Genomic DNA, 14,037 nt, shown 5'->3' with positions numbered 1-14,037 from the left:
CTTCAGATACTGGAAGGCTGCTATGAGGTCTCCATTCAGCTTTCTCTTCTCCAGGCTGAACAGCCCCAACTTTCTCAGCCTATCTTCATACGGGAGGTGCTCCAGTCCCCTGATCATCCTCATGGCCCTCCTCTGGACTTGTTCCAACAGTTCCATGTCCTTTTTATGTTGAGGACACCAGAACTGCACACAATACTCCAAGTGAGGTCTCACAAGAGCAGAGTAGAGGGGCAGGATCACCTCCTTTGACCTGCTGGTCACACTCCTTTTGATGCAGCCCAGGATACGGTTGGCTTTCTGGGCTGCGAGTGCACACTGAAGCCGGCTCATGTTCAGTTTCTCATCGACCAACACCCCCAAGTCCATCTCCACAGGGCTGCTCTGAATCTCTTCTCTGCCCAACCTGTAGCTGTGCCTGGGATTGCTCTGACCCAGGTGTAGGACCTTGCACTTGGCATGGTTAAACTTCATGAGGTTGGCATCAGCCCAGGTCACAAGCATGTCAAGGTCCCTCTGGATGGCATCCCTCCAGCGTATCAACCTGTCCTGGGTTCACCAGTAGCAGTAATTTTTCTCCTTCTTAGTAGCTGGTGCAGCGCTGTGTTTTTGACTTTCAGCCTGGGAACAGCGCTGTTAACACCGATGTTTTTAGCTGCTGCTCAGTAATGTTTACTCTGATCAATGACTTTCTGAGTCTCATTCTCTGCCAGGGAGGAAGGGAAGCTGGGAGGAAGCAGAGACGCGACACCTGACCAAAACTAGTCAAAGAGGTATTCCATGCCATAGCACGTCATGGCCAGTGTATTAACTGGGGGCAGTTACCCAGAAGGGCTAGATCACTGCTCAGGTCGGGCTGGGTATCGGTCGGCGGGTGGTGAGCGGTTGTATTCTCTCCTTTCGTTATTTCCCTTCTCATTATTATTATTGGTGGTAGCAGCAGTGGTTTGTGTTATACCTTAGTTACTGGACTGTTCTTATCTCAACCCATGGGAGTTACACTCTTTCTATTCTCCTCCCCATCCCTCTGGGAGCCGGGTGGAGGAAGGGGGAGGTATGAGAGAGCGGCTGCATGGTTCTGAGTTACTGGCTGGGCTTAAACCACAACGCAACCGAACCACACAGCTTGGTGTCGTCAGCAAACTTGCTGAGGGCGCACTCAATCCCACTGTCCATGTCAGTGACAAAGATGTCGAACAAGACCGGTCCCAACCAATCCCTCAGGGACACCACTCGTTACTGGTCTCCAGCTGGACACTGAGCCATTGACCACAACTCTTTGTGTGCAGCCATCCAGCCAGTTCTTTATCCACCGAGTGGTCCACCTGTCAAATTGATGTCTCTCCAATTTAGAGACAAGGATGTCACATGGGACAGTGTCGAACATTTTGCACAAGTCCAGGTAGCTTTAAGACAACACCCCTAAAAATGCCAGTTATGTTTTAAAAAACCCCACAGTGTTCAAAGGATAATGGTACAGTACCATTTATTAGTGCTGTTTTCATATTTCAGTACTGTAACTATGAAAAGCTGAAGTTAAAAAAGAAAATTACTACGCTTATGGTAAGGTCAGCATTGATGTACTGGTCTACGTATGTGCTTCCCTGGGAATCAGCTCATGCCAAGGTGCCCAACAACAACTTTTGGGTTTCTTGGTTGTGGATTTTTTTGTTGGGTTTTTTTTTTTTTAGTTTTCAACTTCTTTCATTGAAAGAGAAACTACTTGTCTACTATAACCACAATAAAATTTCCATGGAGTAGTTGAAATTGCCAGGGACGTTTTTAGAACATCTGGTCTACCCTGCTTCCTCAAGCAGGGCAACCTAGAACTGGTGGCCCAGGCCTGTATCCAGCTGGACTCTGAACATCTCCACAGCCTCTCTGTCAGCCTGGTCCAGTGATCAACAATTGCCTCAGTGAAAACGTGTTTCCTGATGTTCAGAATGTCCTGACTTTCTCTGCTCTGGATAATGCTTTCTTAATGAAGGGACTTCAACCATAGCTGTGCAACATGAGACAGAAAGTTTGCTAAGGGGCTTAAGTCGGTATAATGAACTCTATACATGCTCAATGGTCCTAGTGGTACCTACACAACCTAACACATGCTGCAATGCTTTTGAAACCTTTCATTGAGCAACAGATGCAATTAACTAGAGAACCAATCAAGTCAAAAAGGTTTCACCTTGTAAATGATTTTCTCCTCAGTTGATTCCACTTGGTTTAGTCTTTTGCAGATTATGGAGGAATCCAACTCTGAGCAAAGGAAAACCTTTTGCTGAGTCCTGATAGTTGAAACCACAGCAGCAATCCAACTGAGGTTAACACAAGCAACTAATTCATCTTGAATATACATTTAAAAAAAAAAATAAATCTGTGATTTCTCTCTTTACTCATTTATTTATTCGCAGGCCTGGGTCATCTGATTGCCAGGAGCCAGGGCACACTTGGAAAGGTGATCACAGCAGCAGATAACTTATCAGGCTCTGTGGACAATTTATTGCTGTTTAAAGCCATGATAGTTAAACACCTTTAACAGCAAAACAACCAAGTTCTTTGCAGGCTGCCTCTAACACAAAAAGTTATTTCATCTCAGCTTTATTATAATGCGGTATCTGAATTATCTGTATTTGCTTCTTAAGTCAAATTAAACGCCCCAACATCCTCCAAATAAACATCCTTCAAATCAACTTCTTCCACAAAAAGAGCAACTTAATGAATACTTGAATGGATACCCTCCGCTTTCTCTAGTGCTTCCAAAAATTAAAAATCTTTGTAAAAACAGTAACTGCCAAATCAGCCTCTGAAATAAAACTGCATAGGCTATACCATGATTATGCTTTTTCTAATGAAAAATCTGAAAAAGAAATTGGATGTACACTGTGCCTTGATGCTTGCCAGACTGCAAGCTGGTGGACTGATACGGCTAAAAAATTTCCTGATACAAAATGAAGCTATTAACATATAAAAGTCTTGCTCTGCAGGGACTGAAAGCGATGCTGTCCCAGCAGACTGCCACTACATTTTCAGATAAGGGTCAAGACAGTGTTGAGGGTCAGGAAAGATATGTTTCAGATAATCTAAGACTGATGTAATACCTTGAAGTGCAGAGAAGTAGTCTGTGAAACAAACAGGTGAAAAAGTTCTGCTGATAAGCTGTTCAAAGTCACTAACCAGCCCAACCTAAGATACGAAGTGTTACTGCAGTAAGGCATGCCAATATCAACATTCAACCCAAAACTACCTTTAATTCAACAGGTCTCCATCTTGTGCTGTCACACCATACGGCTCTTTCATTAGCTATACCTGGCCTTGGCTGTACTTGTTTTATATGCCAAACCAATAAAGTCAGAGGAATAAACTGGTACAGAAAGCAAAACAGAATCCATCAACACATCTGTTTAATAAGTCCAGTGTGGAAGATGCTTATCAATGATTACAAACCAGAAAGCACACCTGCTGACAGGGAGATCTTCAAATTGAAGATGATCTGAGAACTGGAGCCCAAAGAAGGGCAAACACATAATAAGGGTCAACTACAGGGAAAGAAATGCAACATTTCATCATGCCATTTTAAACAACTATTCCTCAAAATGGTTTAGAATCTGTGACTTGTTTTCCCTAAAAACTTTGCACATGAAGTACAGTGTTGAGGCTATTATCTGCCTTTCAAACTTAGCATTCAATTTTGTTAAGAAGTCAATTCATACCCAAATCTCTCTGTATTTTTTAAGCGCCACTGAAATTCTTCTATTTTGCCTGACAAGTCAATCCTTCTCACTTTTCCTTTTGTGTCAATAGATGTTATTTTCTTTTTTTGTTGGTACTGAACCACACAACCAAAATCCAGATATCTAAATTCTGCTCCCATTGAAAATATTACTTCTGATCAAACGTCATCATGTTCCTTTCATACATAACAACTGCAATAATTACAAGGGTATCATTAATATTGTTGTCAAAACCTTTAAGCCTTCTCTGAGGAGCCTGAGCCTTGCATCATAGGGGAAAAGCTTCTTCTGTGTTTCAGGGGAACCTTCTAAATCTTTGGTGCCTGTTCAATTTTGCTGAATGACACCCAAGTGTTTCGTTATTTTTTTCTTCATATGATTTTATGATGATCATTCCAACAGCCAGAAGGAGTCACTATGATCTCATCTTCAATTAATGTGAATTTACCAATGAAATTATAACATTTTTAATACCACATTATCTTATTTACAGTACCTTCCTGTATTTCATTTGAGACTGCCACCAGAAAAAAAGGAGACAGTTACACAGTACTAGAAATAAAGGGACAGTAAACCCCGGACATTTTCTGTCTCTAAGACAGCCTATATTTGTAAGAATCACAAAACTGTTTGGGTTGGAAGGGACTGTTAAAGATCATTTAGTTCCAACCCTCCTGCCATGTGCAGGGACACCCTTCACTAGACCAGGTTGCTCAAAGCCCTGTCCAACCTGGCCTTGAGCACTGCCAGGGATGGGGTATCCACAGCTTCTCTGGGCAACCTGTGCCAGTGCCTCACCACCCTCACAGGGAAGAACTTTTTCCTCATACCTAATCTAAATTTCTCCTCTGCCAGTTTAAACCCATTCTCCTTTGTCCTGTCCCTACCTGCATTTGTAAAAAGCCCCTCTCATTGTTTCTTTTTGGCCCCTTTAGGTACTGGAAGCTGCTCTAAGGTTTCCCCAGAGTCTTTTCTTCTCTGGACTGAAAAAAACCCAGCTCTCTCAGCCTGTCTCCATAGAAGAGATGGTACAGCCCTTGGGGCACCTTTGTGGCATCCCCTGGGCTTGCCCCAGCAGGTCCATGTCCTTCATACGTTGGGGACCCCAGAGCTGCATGCAGTACTGTGAGGGGGGAGCCTCATGAGAGCAGAGTTGAGGGGAAGAATCCAGTCCCTTGAACTGCTGGTCATTCTGCTGGTGATGCAGCCCAGGGCATGGCTGGTTTTCTGGGCTGCAAGCGCACACTGCTGGGTCATGCCGAGTTTCCTGACAACCAACATTCCCAAGTACTTCTCTTCAGCTCTGCTCTCGGTCCATTCTGCGTCCAGCCTGTATCTGCGGTTGGGAATGCCCCAGTGCATGTGCAGGCCCAGCTCTCAAGCCTATCACTGAACTAGAATGACAGTAGGATTTAGCAATAAAGAGGAAAAAAATATTATGCTTTAAGATTATTTTAGCAAAAGCATTAATCCCTTAAGCTCTCGGTCAGCTCCTCATCCATCCCCAGGCACAGCTCCATGCACTCCAGCTCATCACTGACAGAGGGTAACACCCCCTCTTCGTCTTCCCTGCCTGTCCTTCCTGAAGAGCCTGTATCCTTCCATTCCAACACTCCAATCATAGGAGCTATCCCACCACTTTTTTGTAATGCCAATAAGATCATAGCCCTGCAGGTGTGTGCAGATCCCTAACTCCTCTTGTTCATTCCTCATGCTATGAATAATTCATGGAGGCATTTTAGTTGGGCCCCAATGAAGCCAACTTACTGGCTGGGGCTGGAATTCCTTTGTACAGCACATCAGATGCTCTGTTTTATTTTTTTTTTTAATTATTATGTCTTTTAAAAAAATAATTTTCTAGCACCTTGGTTTGAATGTTTTTCCTCTAAATATCCTGGAGTATGAAGAGTTGGTTCTACAAGATTCTGCATCTTAGTCTGGTGCCAACCCACAAAACATATGTCTCTGCTCAAATGGAAGATTCTGTTTTGATTTTTTTTTGTATTTTCTTCCTGGACTGGGGACAAAACATTTATTTAGATACAACTCAACATTTAGTATATTCTAACATATGAAACTTTCTAAATCCCAGATATCTTCTCATTAGTTTACTCCTGAACGGTGATTTTGAAGAAACTAAGCTGTATGAACACATGACAATAATCAACATAAATGCTCAAAAATCACTTGGGAAAAATTAATTAATTGGTTTTAGACAGTATTTTTTTTTTTTTACTCATGGTTGCTACTAAGTATTAAAAACAGTAGGTTTACGTTAACCTAAATATTATATTGCATAGCTATGTAAAAACATCAATGCATTTTTCTAATGTCGTTAACTTTCCATTTGTTCACACTGTAAATAGCTCTTTTGCTCTATTTCTGCATTATCTGGGATAAGGTAGATTTTCCACTATTACTGACACAATGGCACAAAGTATTGTTCAAACATTTTACAAAAATAATTCAAATGCAGAAAATGATACTGCTCACACCACCCTGACCCCATGGCTGCACTTCTTTACATGAATCTCTGCGCTGATCCAGAGCTCTGATGGTGAAACCTGGCTGCTCCATCAGTTGTGCTGTCCACACCCACACCACACTGGGGGTTTGCTGTTAATTAGAATTTCACAAATGCAAACAGGAGACACTCTAACCTCAGGAATTAAATATTTGCATTAGTTTCAGCAAATCAGCTTCCTGAAAGAGCCAACTTCTACACAAGCATAAATCAAAAGTAACGTGGATGAAGTTACATGTGCTACTTTAAATCACATGGGTGAAAAAAAACATGCCTGAGCTTCATAAAGATGTTGAGGTATTAAAAGAAACCCATTAACTTGGACAGGTGCAGAATATCAGACCATTTTCTTTTAGATAAGGGAATATATAAGGGGCACTGCCACAGAAATACTACAAAGCCTTTGCAGTCTCCATCAGTCTTTTGCTTTTGGGAGGTATGTTTGTTAGTTGTGAGAGAAAAACCCAAACAAACAAACTTAGAGTCCTATGATCATTATTTCACACTGAAATAAATGTAACAGAAAACTTTGCGCACAGAAATATCTGCACAGAGCTACAGAAAGGTAACAAAGTCTTTTCTAGACTCGTTTTTTAGTAGCAAATGTAAAGAGCAAGATTTGAAAAACACTGAAGAGCTCTTAGTTTCCTAGCTTTTTATTTTTTACACCTGATGTGCGTGGTAGAAGAGAAAGAAAGCAACAGGAATAAGCACTGCACAAAACACGTTGCTATCTTTAACAAGGTTACATTCTCCTCTGATTTTAGAATCCAAGAGATGATTCAAAACGGTTGCAAAGGCTACTACAGAAGAAGAACTAGAAGGAAAACATGTACTTTCTTGTTCCCCAATAATGCAGAAAAGGCAACCACAGTATTTTTTTAATTAATAGTTTTAAGCAAGAAATAAATATACCAGGTCTGTCTTGTTTTTGTCAGAGACAAGCAATCAAGAACTCATGAGACTGCATGACACCTGACTCTGCTCCAGTATTGTTCTAAGAAAGAATTTTATCCTGCTTTTAACTCTTACCCTTTTATTGACACCAATGTAACTGAACTTTCTAAATGGGGGGGGGGGAAGAGATTTTAGCTAAATGTACAAAAGCCTCACTAATTTTATCACCAGTGTGCTGGTGAAGGCAAGTCTTTGCAGATCTCAGGTTGTGTCCAGCAGCACTTGGGCCCTAATCACTAACAAAGCATCCCTTACTTTATTTTTTAATACAGACAAAATCCCAGTACTATTACAAGTTCTGAGTAACAAAACAGTATTTCTGGAAGAAAGAAAACAACAACAACCCCAACACCAGCCCTCAATGAGATAAAAAGTACATTTTAAAGAAATCCCATTTCTCTTCCAAACATGAATATCTACATTTCCTTCCTTTCTAGGTTACGTCTAAACACTTTTTTTTAGCAGCTAATCTGTCTTTAAAGCTGAACAGCATAACTTCTACAACTAGCTAAAGCAAAATTCTCCATGGAGATTGTGTAATGTGCAACCATCTGGAAGTGTTCAAGGCCAGGTTGGACGGGGCTTTGAGCAAACACCACTGAAGGTGTTCCTGCCTGTGGCAGGGGGGCTGAAATTAAATGGTCTTTAAGGTCCCCTCCAACCCAAACCTTTCTATGATACTATCTCTGGGATCATCATAGGACTTCAAGCTGTACATCCCAGCTAACTAAAGCTATACTTCAACTATACATTATGTAAGGAGTGGAACAAGCAAAGAGAACCACTCCTCCAGACCCCTTGTCAACCCAACCACTGAGGCAGTAGAGCTTTCCTCACCTCAGTCCCTGCCATGCATTCTGCTACATCATTCACAAACATGAACATCGCATCTAGACTTTTCTTTCCTAGTCTCACTTATTCAATACTACCTTAACAGCAGAGCTTGCTCTTTAAGCTAGAGCATTTTACATGAGTAGGGAAATTATGACTCATTCAACTGAGCATGCAGAAGCTTTTGCATCAATTTGTTTCATATCTCATTTGGTCTTTGAGTCAGGCTGCCCAACCAGTATCGACAACATCCCTAGCCAGAGGACAATGTAGAACGTAGGGTTTGAACTCTTAGTTTTTCAGAGAGGAACAACAAACCAGGAAACTCTGAGACCTTCTGTGGGAAGAGGAGGAAGATTGCAAGCACACCAAAGCTAAGAGACTGGGAACCAGGAGTTACTATGGACACGAATGGGAAAAGCCCTGCCTTGCTATGAGCCGCCCCCAAAAATTTAAGATGACGGGAAGAATCCTTCATTCATGTAAGTTAAACAGGGGAAATGTGGGGAAATATAAGCTCCATGCTGACCTAAGACAATTATTATCCGCAGCAAACTAGGGCTTACTAAATACATACTTCCTTTGTAGTTAAGCAACTGCTGTCAAAGTAATGAGATTTACTCACATTTCACCCAACTACTCTTTTGAATTCTGACTAATTAAAATAGCTACTAAATGACCAGCCACATAAAGGTCTCCTTTTAAAGATGACACATCATCAGATTTGAACAATCTTGGAAAAAAAAAAAAAAAAAGACGGTTTTGACCTTTTAAGATTTCCATACACAAAACAATTTGCGTCTATATTGCCATTCATCCAAACATCTTACGTAGCTAAAAATATACTATCAGATGTAATTCATTTCCCAACATGACAGAGCTCTTACTTCACTAAGAGAAAACTGTGGCACAGTGATTTTTAGTGACCTCCCCAAGCCCTTGGTATGTTGGTAACACAGCTGGGAACAAAATACAAAATTTTTGTCAACTGTAATCTTGTGGCTACAACACTGCAAAGATACCTGAAATTCTTTTGAAAATGTGAAGATTTGTAAATAAGGAAAAATAAATGAAAGGATTAGAATTACTACCTATTGTACTGAAGAACGAAAACGGAAAAACGTTTAAGTATCTATGTCCAAGCGTTCTATACCACAATGTTCTTCCTCTGCCGTTTAGACTGCACCAAAAGTATGCAACTCCAATTTGTAGCAGTTGCTATCACTCTAACAGCATTCTGTAGCTCCACAGCAGTCTATGTCTGTAACAAAATTGTAGAGAACTGATGTCCTAGTAAATACAGAACTAAAGACTGAAAGAGCTGCATTACAGGACTGTAGATACAAAGCTTTAATTTCTGAATGTTTTCTATCAGTACTAGTGTTTAAAACCTGCAAAGATGCTGTAAGTTGGACTAAAATTCTATTTTTGGTTGATTTTGAGAAAAACTGTGTACTGACATTTACTGTTATAAAATAGTGCTCTTGTGCTTTCAAACACTGAATACCAGAAATCATGATACTATATCAAAACTGAAATGAGGACACTAAACAGCAGATAAAACACTGACATCTCTTCAGAGACTTTTTTTTTCTTTTTTAAAAATGAAAAAAAAAACAAAAACCGGCAGCGCCGAGCCTCAATTGTTTGAAGAAATGTTCTTCTTCTCCAAAATTAAATTAGAACCATTTAGGGGCACCAAATGCTGTAAATTTAAGAACGTATGAATTTGTGATGATTACACAGCAACAGAAAAAAATGCATCTCTTCAGATATGTCCCTTGTTTTATTCTGTCTTCTTTAAAGAACAGAAAAGGCAATCAAATGCAACAGAAAAACTATATTAATTGGCAGATCTTGTGACAGTTTCCATTCAACAGTATTCTTCCATTCATTTAGTTGAAGCATAACTATTCAGCACAAACCACATAGTTTTATAGTGCATTTCAAACACCAGTAGGCACAAGAAAACTAGTACCAGAAGAAGGAGACAGGGACATCACTAGAGACCCCATTATCAGCTCTGCAGAGCCAGACTTCGATAGTAGCTACTGGCTGGTGTCCGATAGCACCAGCTATACGTGGCATTCCATAAAGCAATAGTCCTTCTCTGCTTCTGGCCAGACTCTCACAAAAGTTCAATATCCTGCTGTGCCAGATGACTTTCCCACCTGACAGAAGAAAACCCACCCCAAAATCCAAACACTAGCAGAACCCCAGAAACATGACAGGAAGAAGCATTTGGAGGCAAAAGCTGCTGGACCAGAGCACGGATGTCTGCATGTGTCCTGAGCTCCTAACATGTGGCAGGGGATTTTTAACAAGGCAGTGCTAAAGCCTCAAAAACCATTTTAGTTAGAAGACTTAAAAATGAAAACTCCCATGGAACCGCTGGATTTCCAAGCGTAATAGATGCATTCATAGCAGTATGAAAGGGTGAGCTGTTCTGCCTGGTTATGGGTACCACCATGGTTGGCGGCTTCCTCTGTCCATGCTCTCCTGGTCATTATAATTTATTTAACTTCTGTTAATGTTTAAGCAGTAAGTCTTGGTAAATTGTAAGTAAAATCAAATGGACATTTCCACAAATTTTTAAAAATCTTATTTATCTTCAAGGAAAGGAACCAGAAAGAAGGCCTAGGAAAAGTATTCCTCTCAAAACTTGGAATCATAGCTTGTAGGTTTCAGGGGTCTTTTCTGCATTTTAAATTCAATATTCAAATGCTAATAACTGCCTATAATTTCTCAGATCAGCAATGTCTGTAATTTTAACATCCATAGTTTTACAAAGGATTTCTCTTTTGATGGAACTCTATAAAAACAAATGAATTCACAAATGCCTCTAAATCCCACAAGACCTAACAGAGGAATATTTCTTTGTGTTAGCAAGTGCATGTCCAACAAACTGAAATTTAGGAGAACATTTTATGCAAGATTAAAAAGTTTTTAATGCATGTATCTGAATACCTAAAACGTGACACCCATTTTTTTTCAGGCTTTACATTCACATCTACGTATTATTCTAACTGCTTTCCCTTCACCCTGACGTCTGGAAAGAAGCAGGACAGAAGGGCCACCCACATCCTGAAACAAATACACAACCAGCTGCTGCTAGGGATACCAAAGAGGAGGCACTGCAGGTTCTGACAATGGGAAAAAACAAACATGAAAGGTAAGGAAAAGCAGATGAAAGCTGAGGACATGCCCTCAGTACCGACATGTCTTATTGTCCAAGTGTTGCTTTGAAAAAGACCCCTAGAACACAGGAAAGATTTTTCTGAAGACAAAGTTATCAAAAGCATGAAGTAAACAGGAGGCAGCAAAAGAAAACAAGTTGCTAATTAGTGAGGTAAGCTGGTCTATGCTTTGCTTCTGCTGATACTACAAAAAAGTTGGGAAAGTGATGTTTTTAATCCTGCTATTTTCCTTAATCAAGGGAGACAGTACTCGTTCTGCAAGTAACATCCACAGAATGTTTAAGCTCAAAGTATGGGCCGTATTTACCATTATTTTTTTCTTCTGCTCCATTAACATAAGATTTGTAGCACTGCCATAATTACAACACTTTTGATACTTGTGTGTGGTCTTGTTTTAAATTCTGATTGATTACTATTGGGAACAATTAATATAATCTTCCAAAACTTCATTTCTTCTTTTTGCCAAACTTGGATCAGCTGCTGTTTAGATGATGATTTAGGAGCATCCACAAAAGGCATAAGGAGCAATTTAGTTACCAAGTCTAATTTAATAAAAAAATACCTTGTGAGATGATGGTATTATGAACAGAATGGAATTTATCTCCCATTTCAATTATGCATGCAGTACATATAGATTAGTCCTGTGGAACCCGCAAATCACTCCAAGAAACTTCAGAAACTCATCAAACGTAATAATGTTTGGGGTTGTTTTTAACAGCAAATTTATGTCAAGTGATGGCTGTATTCTTTTATTCTTTCCTTCCTTTGTCAAATAAAAGCTAAAATTCTATTTTCCTTGCAGTTCACTATGCTGCCTTCCTGAAAAGCAGATTTTCTAGACATGTTAAGAAAAGCCTTAGTAGGTTTTTGCTTTTATTCCTTTTTTTTTTTAAATAAGGAAAAACATAATTATGGATGGACTTCATAATTTTTTCTACCTCATCTCCCCTCCAATATATTTGTCTGCCAGATTAACACCACCATTTCTGCGCAACAAATCTACTGTGCCATTTAATCAGCTTAGTTCAATTGGAATTTTGAGCTATTAACAAAGTGGACTTAGGCATCAGGGAGGGAGCACTCATTTCTGTATGGCTCTCAACTCCTGTATCAACCCTTCCAGTGATACCAAGTTTCTCCAGTCTACCCATCCTTCCCAGATGGGTAACCCAACTCACACAGCCCAACATCCCTGTTTAAGACACATTCAATGAAGAACTCAGCGCTCCTTATTCTTCTGCAGAGAAAAGATCACTTGCTACTCAAGGGCTTGGTAATGTAGCCAGATTCTTCTGAATGGCATTTCCAGCTCTGAAGGTGCATCCAATGAAGCTTTAGAAATTCTGGCTTTAGCCTACCATCCCTTCTGATATTTCTGTCTTTTCAATTTTGTCTCCATCATTACTCTTTCCATCTTACCTTTACTAAAAAGAAAATCTTTCAGGGAAACAGCCTTATTCCCTCCCCTCCAGGGATTTGAGAGGCACCTCTCTGTGCTAGCAACACCACTATTACATGATGACATCTCTACAACCAGCGCGTGGACAATTAAGTCAGAAACAGACAGAAGCAATATTCCCTTCCTACTTGGTTGAAATGAGGTTTGGAAATTTTTGTTAAGAAAATTACCTTGTTAATATTTTAAGACATCTCCCAGGAGAACCATAATCATCACATCCCTATTTCACAGTCATCAGGAGGAATTACCAGGATTGTGGTGCTTAACTTCCTTAGTATCCAGACATATCAGGTATGCAGTTCGTCTCTTCACAGTCTAACAGCAGAAATGGTATTCATAGTAAATGCTGCTTTATGGAAGTAACTGATAAGACAGGTTGCTCTCTAAGAAAGTGAAAGATGGAGCGTCTGCATTTAAACAAGACCCTCCTGGGGCAGCAAGGAGACAGCTAAGCCCAAGCAAAAGTTTTTTTTTATATCTTAAGGAGAGATTTAACTGGTTTTGTTACATTGGACAAAATATCACATAACATCTCTTCTTCAAGTATGGAGCAAATACCCAAGGGCTCTGGAGTCAGGGCTGGCTCCAGTTTCACCCAGGCGACACTTCATTACCAGGCCGGAAGTCACGACTGTCAGATTTCATGATTCAGCTGGAACACTGCTCAAATTCAGAAAAGAGCAGAAAGTAAAGGAAAAATAGTCACGCTTACTGTTATATTATTGAAAATGAGAATAAGGTGATGTCAATAGCTCTATATAATTGCAAACAACTTTAGAAATTACTTTCATCTTCACCAACAGCACTCAGTAGTTTCTTACAAGCACTGCATATTTTAACAGAGTTCTTAATCAGTTTCTAATGGTTATTTGGGATATGTAAAAGACTGGAAATATATATGTGGAAAAAAAAAATCCAAGGGCACTTTTGCATGTCCATGTTCTGTAGGACCAAGCCTGGTACAGCATTGCTGCTTGGACCTCAGCTTCCTTTTTCCTACCTGGCTCTTAGAGCTTCAACCACCCCAGTGTGCTAAAGCAAATATGTGCAGAGCCACACTGAAAACCACAGCACTGAAATAATTTGGGCTTACACCAAATAACAAACAACTAAAACAAACACCTGAAGAAACAAAAATTGTACCTACTGGAGGAAATTTTGCAGAATCCAGCTAACCACTTCCCCAGTAAAAATATACCAAAAAGTGTTTTAACCTGCACCATTTTGCTAGCCCACAGATACACCACCACAAGCACTTGGACTGCTGCAAGTAAAAAAGGGGTGAAAACCTTCATGTGGAGAAAGAATGAACGGCTGAGAGGAAGTGGGCAGAAAAATCTCAAA

The 14,037-nt window shown here is 40.1% G+C and overlaps 1 protein-coding gene across 13 annotated transcripts in view; it reads right to left on the bottom strand.

Annotated features, from left to right (window-relative positions):
• The window catches only part of MBD5 (methyl-CpG binding domain protein 5), a 153,551-nt gene that overhangs the window by 97,483 nt on the left and 42,031 nt on the right, over nt 1-14,037 (bottom strand). Inside the window, exon 1 of one of the 13 annotated variants that reach the window (XM_062637726.1) lies at nt 3,451-3,601. The exons of the other annotated variants lie outside the window; for them this stretch is intronic. The gene's annotated coding sequence lies outside the window, so the exon portion shown is untranslated. Of the gene's footprint in view, nt 1-3,450; nt 3,602-14,037 lie in introns of those variants that run through there. 13 annotated transcript variants of the gene reach the window in all.

This window comes from Pezoporus occidentalis, unplaced genomic scaffold (genome assembly GCF_034315485.1).
Source record: "Pezoporus occidentalis ecotype Australia unplaced genomic scaffold, CSIRO_AGI_Poc_V1 ctg54, whole genome shotgun sequence".
Taxonomy (NCBI): Eukaryota; Metazoa; Chordata; class Aves; order Psittaciformes; family Psittacidae; genus Pezoporus; species Pezoporus occidentalis.
Note: the sequence above shows the minus strand (reverse complement) of the source record. Positions and strands in the feature narration are given on the sequence as shown.